The sequence below is a fragment of the Piliocolobus tephrosceles genome, chromosome 11 (genome assembly GCF_002776525.5).
Source record: "Piliocolobus tephrosceles isolate RC106 chromosome 11, ASM277652v3, whole genome shotgun sequence".
In the NCBI taxonomy this organism is placed as follows: domain Eukaryota; kingdom Metazoa; phylum Chordata; class Mammalia; order Primates; family Cercopithecidae; genus Piliocolobus; species Piliocolobus tephrosceles.
The window spans coordinates 59386561-59392084 of NC_045444.1; the positions used below are offsets into that span (position 1 = coordinate 59386561).

General features: G+C 44.2%; 1 pseudogene; it reads right to left on the bottom strand.

Moving 5' to 3' along the window:
- Positions 1-963: 963 nt before the first annotated feature.
- Positions 964-1854, bottom strand: LOC111522128 (annotated as a pseudogene).
- Between the last annotated feature and the right edge of the window lie 3670 nt (positions 1855-5524).

The following is a 5524-nucleotide window of genomic DNA, read 5'->3' on the forward strand; positions in this document are numbered from 1 at the left end:
CACACACACACACACACACACACACACACACACACACACACACACACCCCATTTATGGCATTAGCTACTTTCTACCTGGCATTTGAGTCATTCTTTTCCATGGAGACTATGTGCTTTTTTGAGGACAATTTTCTTCATCTTTGCAGCCCCTAGGGCGCCCAGCACAGTGCCCGAAAGAAGCGGAGTTGGATGTTTCTGAATACACTCTCTGTTCTCACATTTAGGTTTCTCTAATTGCTTTAATTCAGGTTATCTACATAGGTTTCTACATAGGAATTCTCTTAAGAATATATTGTGGACAGCTCTCTTTTGCTGATATGGACATTTCTCCGAATTTATTTTTCATGCTGACAGATTGTTTTCTGGTCTGAATGTACTTCCATTTATTTTCCCAGTTCCCTAGTGCTGGAGCTTCTGGGTGCGTCCAACATTCATAATTATTAACCGTGCTGCTGCAAGCCTCCTTGCTAGACCTTTGTGTAATCCATCATTGCTTTCTTAGGATAAATTCTTAGAATGGAATCTACATTTTAAAATCTTTTGACACGTCCTGACAAACATCCTTCCCCATAGCCTTCAGTCTGAGCTGCTTTTATAGCTTTCCTCATAGCCATTATTCCATCAATAGGTAACATCCACAGACTTCAGGGAATGGAATCCTCCAGCCCTTTACCCTGATCCTTCCTTCGAGTTACATATTGTGTGGTTTCAAGGCCACCTTGAAATCATTGAGAAACAAAGACACAGGAAAAGTTTTTTAAAGTGAGGAAAAGTAGAAAAACCTTTAGAGGTCTTCACAGGGATACCATAGAAACCATGTAGTTGACATTTTGTCTATTTATTTTTTAAAAGTCCTTTTTAAATGAAATAATCCAAAAGATGCACAGTCAGGCTCAAGTTGTGCAGTTCACAAGCATGGAGGAAACAAACAAAACAACGAAGTTCAGGATGGTCAGAGCAGAGTTAACCCAGGACAAGGCTGGACTTGCTACCAGGGGGATTTCCTCTGGATGGCGCTGAGGCCAGGACCACTGGGCTCAGCACAGGTGCGGCCGGCGCAAGCTTCTCTTCCCTCTGCCCCAGGCTGCCTTGCAAGTCTGTGTCCACATTTTCATGAATGTCATCTTCTCCCTTCAGATCTAAGAATCTGCGGAGTTCGCTTCAGAAGAGTTCCTGCCCTGTAGTCCAGATGACTCCAAGTCTTCCCCGCCACTTCTAGACTTCGCACCTGCTGACGTGGCCCAAGAAGGTGGATTTTCTTCAGATGTCCCAAAGATATTAGAGATCATTTTGTTCTTTCTCACAGTTTGTTCTGTTGGTTCATCAAAACCCAGTGAAAAATTGGATCCACCACCTGGCAGCTGCAAAACCTGGGAGCTATTCCTGCTGTTGGGGTCAACACCCTTGAAGGTGGTGGTGGTGATGGCACATGGAAGCAGAATGCTGACAGGGTTGGACCGAGGGGCACAGGGAGGCTCCATACCCCACAGAGTGGCCCCCGCCAGGGGAGTCTCCTGCCCACATGTTAGCTTTTCAAATGCTATTTGGAGTATGTTGTTATGTCTCTTTAAGTGCTCTTTTGAAATGATACTTGTTACTACCTAAGATGTAAATAACTCATCCTAGGTTAAAAATGGCATGGTTAGTGGGCTTCGAACATAATCCCTTCTGTACAGCTTTTGAAATAGGGACACCGTGGCTATTCAGTTAGGTCCCTTGCTGGTGAGTCAGGCAGCCAATAGCATCAGAAGCTGACCACATACGTGCCCCCCATGGAAGCTTCTGTAGCACAACCATGTGAGGCAAGCCTTTGACACGAAGTCCCTGTGCCCAGTTGACTCACAGCTCCACTTATCCCTGTGTGAGATCAAAATACAAATGCCAAAATTTCACTTCCCCAATTTTCTGTTTTTGCTAATTGCCTCCACCTTGTTCTTTTTCTTTATATCCTATGCATGTTTGACATTTTAAAAAGGTGTTTTTAGCTCTGAATTTAGGCAAATTGGCCCACAGATCTCCCCAGTGAGTAGCAGACTCTGAGCTAATATTCACGGTGTTCTAAGTGTTAATACCACTTGGTTTTGCCTTGCTGCCTTTGCCTTGGCTGCAGCTAGTTTTAAATTGTGTTTATACAATTTTGCAGAGTTACTTGCATTTTTTTCTTCAATGAGTCACAATATCTAGTATCAAGTTCAGTTTGGTCGTCGGCTATTTCACTACTATTCTGTACATAGGACAGTTAAATTATAATGTTAATTTAAAAGACAGAGAATCTGTAGTAGGTTTATGTTTGAACAGGAGAATACTTTTCTGCCAGATCTGAGGACCTTCTAGGCTTTACCATCTAGAATATCTTCTTTTGTAAAGAAGATAAAATAAATCTCTGGAATTATTGGGGAACACCTTTCATTTTGGTTTTTAAAAATGTTTGCTTCTTTAATCCCCTGTGATTGAGAAGGCATAGAGGACTGCCAACTGAAGTGGAGGGGGCCGATCACAAGGTGTACAGCATGCTTACTTTAAAACGGCTCTGAAAAGCAAGGCAACCATTCCTTATCAACACTGACATCATAAAGGCAGTTAGCTCCAAGTATACATGAGGGTAAAGGACTGTCCTTTGTACATTCATCATTGCCATTTGTATTGTCATTCTTGGCCATGAAGAATATTAATAGACATTTCTATCAAGATGATATTTTCATTAGAGCCGTTTCTGTTTTCTTATTCAACAGAAAAATAGACGAGGGGCTGGGCATGATGGCACACGCCTATAATCTCAGCACTTTGGGAGGCCAAGGCAGGTGGATCACCTGAGGTCAGGAGTTTGAGACCAGTCTGGCCAACATGGAGAAACCCCGTCTCTACTAAAAATACAAAAATTAGCCAGGTGTAGGGGTGGGTGCCTGTAATCCTAGCTACTCTGGAGGCTGAGGCAGGAGAATCGCTTGAACCTGGGAGGCAGAGGCTGCAGCGAGCCAAGGTCGTACCATTGCACTCCAGCCTGGGCAACAAGAGGAAAATTCCATCTCAAAAGGGAAAAAAAAAAAAAAAAAGGAAAGAAAAATAGATGAGCAATGTTGGTATATCCCAAAGGTTCCCGATTCGTCACTCTGGTGTTCATATCACACTCATCTGAGGTCCCATGTTGTTCACCAGCCTTGTAATTTCCACATCTGTCTCCTGCTTGTTTGTTGCCTGATCCAGTTGTCCAGCCCTGGACCACCACCCTGCTCTTCCCCCTGTCGCAACCCATGTCCGGCTCTGTCACTCTCTGTCCTGCTTCCTCCTGAGTGTGGTGGACACAGACACTTCCCACAGTCCCCCTGTGGAAGTTGAGAACAGGCTGTAACTTTTGAGGGTTTGGGAGTAGCAGAAGTGGGTTAAACACCAGGGACCGGAAATGCAGGCAGGACTGCTCTCAGCATCTGGCTCCCCATCATTACAGGGATACTCCCCTGAGTACCCTTCTTTCTAGACTGTGAGCAGCCATTCTTCCCCTCACACATAGCACAGTTATGTTTCCCGCCCTGGGGTGCAAACCCCATCTCTTACAGATCAAGAGAAATAAAAAGATTCTTTTTTTTTGTTATTTATACTTTAAGTTCTAGGGTACATGTGCACAATGTGCAGATTTGTTACATATGTATACATGTGCCATGTTGGTGTGCTGCACCCTGTAACTCATCACTTATATTAGTATATCTCCTAATACTATCCCTCCCCCCTCCCCACAATAGGCCCCAGTGTGTGATGTTCTCCTTCCTGTGTCCAAGTGATGTCATTGTTCAATTCCCACCTATGAGTGAGAACATGCGGTGTTTGGTTTTCTGTTCTTGTGATAGTTTGCTGAGAATGATGGTTTCCAGCTGCATCCATGTCCCTACAAAGGACACGAACTCATCCTTTTTTATGGCTGCATAGTATTCCATGGTGTATATGTGTCTGGAGCCATGAGGCCCGGAATTAGCCGACCTCTGTTGCTTGATCTCCGCAAAGCGGAGACAAGATGGCACATTTCCGGATTCTTCATTACAAACCTTTCCCGCGTGCACCTAAAGCTTTTCCCGTGCGCGCCTAAACTGTTCCCGCGCGAGCGCCTAGACTTTTCCCGGGGGTGCCAACCTTTCCTGTGCTCTCGAAAACATTTTTCCCTCCCAGGAAGATATGCAGCCTACCGTGCAGGCGCGATCCCGCACCCGGGAAAATTACAAACCCAAGGCGCATGCACAATTGTAATTTGAGAAAATCCGGCCCCCCGTCACCGCCCTGGCCCAACCTCTTCCTCTGCCAGCCTATATAAGGCATTGCACTGCCACCATTAAACGAGACTTGATCAGGCTATTTGTCTTGTCTCCATTTCTCGTGTTTTCTTGTCTCCTCCATTCCCACTCCCCCTTTCAGGGTCCGTTTGACTGTCCTGCAGGTCGGGACAGATATGTGCCACATTTTCTTAATCCAATCTGTCACTGATGGACATTTGGGTAATAAAAAGATTCTTCAACCAGATTTGCCTCCTCATTCCCTGCATAATAATTGCTCTCTTCCCAAGATTACGGTTACTCGAGAACATTCATTTCTTTTAGCGGAGCCCCATCCCTGGAACCTTCCTCTTTATCATCTAAAAGATGCTAGAATTCAATGGTCTGATATCATATATTTCCCAAAATTTGGGTTAGTTGCTCAGGTTGGGACTTTTCTGTTAAGCATCGAGGTTGGGATTTGGCAGTCCCAGTCTTCTAGCATGAGGGCACTTCCAGAGAGGACAACAGGGCCTGTCTGGAGTCTGTGTTGTTTAAATCCAGATTTAGTAAGGGAACATTTTTCTTAAGGAAAACCTAATTTGCAGAAGCATAGGTCCCATTAAAAGCCATACCCAACTGACATTGCTGAAAAAGACACTTAACTTCCGAGTCAGAATCATTTGCATTCTGATCTTTCCCAAGAAAGAGGAGAACATGCTATACATTTTCACATCTCTGAGTGATGGATTTGGAAGTAGATACCGACAGCGCTAGACAAGACGCTTATCTCCCACTACACTATAACAATGGTTTCCCAAATGCAAGCCAAAAAAGGTGCTGTGACTCAAATCAATATGAAAACTACTGGGATAACAAGATGTTTTTCAACTCAGATAGGTCTAAAGGCCTTTATTTTGCTCTGTACGTTATATGTCTCTGAGAAGGGGATGATATTATGGGTTTCTCAAACTTTCTGACCATTTGACTCTCTCTCTCCTCCACAAAGAGTTACTCTTCTAAAATTCTAGTCAAGATTGGATGGATAAAGACCCATTTGCCTTCCTTGGTTAAGGACACTTAGTTTACAACACAAAGATAAAAATAATTACTATGACTATGCTTAGAATTATATTTCTAGCCTGCCCAAGGGGATAGAGAGAAATCCCAGAAATCCTGTGACCTGGCAGCATTTGTAGCCTGAAACAATGTGTTCTGTTCCAGATGGTTTTGCTCTGTGAGCCCATGCGGCATGGCCCACTGGATCCTCTATGGTCTCTGCTTTC